This window comes from Cryptotermes secundus, unplaced genomic scaffold (assembly GCF_002891405.2).
Source record: "Cryptotermes secundus unplaced genomic scaffold, Csec_1.0 scaffold299, whole genome shotgun sequence".
Taxonomy (NCBI): Eukaryota; Metazoa; Arthropoda; class Insecta; order Blattodea; family Kalotermitidae; genus Cryptotermes; species Cryptotermes secundus.
Genome location: NW_019739215.1, coordinates 7,179 through 8,916, shown reverse-complemented (window position 1 = coordinate 8,916; position 1,738 = coordinate 7,179). Strand labels below are relative to the sequence as shown.

At 38.6% G+C, this 1,738-nt stretch overlaps 1 long non-coding RNA gene across 2 annotated transcripts; it reads left to right on the top strand.

The window, feature by feature from the left end:
* The first annotated feature begins 574 nt into the window (after positions 1-574).
* Positions 575-1,437, top strand: LOC111871701. Of its 2 annotated transcripts, none has more exons than XR_002844086.2 (2): positions 575-666; positions 1,214-1,437. It is a non-coding gene; the product is annotated as an uncharacterized LOC111871701 (long non-coding RNA). The 2 variants fall into 2 exon arrangements; XR_002844087.1 differs by lacking the exon at positions 575-666 and adding an exon at positions 673-1,075.
* Positions 1,438-1,738: the final 301 nt, after the last annotated feature.

Sequence of the window (1,738 nt, the reverse complement as noted above, 5' to 3'; positions counted from 1 at the left end):
AGAGGCCCCATTTCAAAACATGTAAAATTCTTGGAAACAACAGAAATATGGTCATGGGTCCCAATGGGACTAGAATACCAGATTGACTGTGCTGGCGAGCCCCCAATAGCAATTCACCCGACTGACAGACTTGGTTGTCCAATGATTGATGTTAGTTCTCGCTAACCGAACCCGTAGAGTAGATGCCTCGTACCTTTTCACTTGAGAGAGAATAATCCAGTTTCCGAAAAGTTGCATTCTTCAGAACATGATGGATACTGTGTAAAAATTCACCAAAACCCTCATTCCGATTGTTCCCGCCATAAGTATCTGTATTTAGTATCAAACCTCTTTTCTCGCAATTTGCATTTGAGACCTACTTAATGCTCTCTTTTATTTTCGGCTGTTTATAATGCAGTATCGTTCATATGTATCGCTGCATAGTTCACACGCGCGCAGCTTCACCACCTTCCCGTTTTGAACATGGTTATTCTTCTGTTCACGGATTTGGGTAAAAGCTTATCGCGTTGCCAACCTTGTTCTTAAGAAGTGTCCCTGAGATGGTTGGTATGACTCGGTTTCGTGTACTGCCAACTCTGAATGCACACAAATAATACTTACATTTAAATTGCGTGTGTTTGTACCTCGGCTTCACGAAGTTCACGAAGTGGGTGCAGATAGTAAGATGTAAGATACGCTGCAACATATGTGGTACTAGATGATAATTACAGTTATTGCTGAGGCAGGATTATAATTGGTTAATATCGTAATATTTACGTCTTTAACTGGCGCTTTGAACGAATAGACTTTTATGTAACCAATCTGAATACTGTTTGTGAGGACTGAGACGACAACTGCAAAAAACAAATGCGATTTCAATGAGTTTTATTTTAAATTTTTAGAAGAAAGCATTCTTAAATGTGTGTATTATTGAAGCGCTGTTGTTTTGTTCAAACAAAATAAAGTTTCCGCACTTCCTCGTGGTGGTTCTAAATTAATTAGTGTTTTTTTTCCGAGTTCAGACTTTCTGATTTAATGCGCATACAACAATTTAAGTCATTCCATGTTTCACATGCAAATCCAACTCATTAAAAAGGTATAGAGAACCAGTGGTCTAGGGTGACTTAATTGTAGTTGCAGTGTATTGAAGTGGGTAGCGAATGCACTGTGTATAGATTAGTGACTTACGAGATGTAACGTCTTGTAATGTTGTGGATTTCTTGTGATGTTTCAGAGACCACAGTCTTGGGTGATTTTGAAAGAGCTTGCAGCATTGACAGATCACCAGACAGCATAGCGCCCAAGAAGATAGCAAGAGTCATAATGTCTGCTGACAGAACCCTGTTGCCATAAGATACATGTACATATACTAATGATGATCAATATATTCCCCTTCAGGACCTGGGAAGTTATTCAAAGTTATATTTTGATACATTTATCAGAACTCAAAGTCCATATCAGTAGGATTGCTATAACCTACTTCGTTCACAGCCCACGGAGCATCATGTGTGCGGAACGAATTCAAAATTTGCAAAGAATTCTTCATTCTCTTGCAACGAGAGTGCCTCGAGTTTTGCTACAGAGAGTTGAAGAAATATTTCCTTCACTGAGAGAAATCATGGTGAGTGTTATGTGCTTGTTTGCACAGGGCAGAATGTATTTATCTTCATTCCTGAATAAACAGGTTCAAAGAAACCAAATACTTTGTTGCAAGATTGTGTTAATTTTCATAATCCACGTGGTCATTTATTTTATGGAT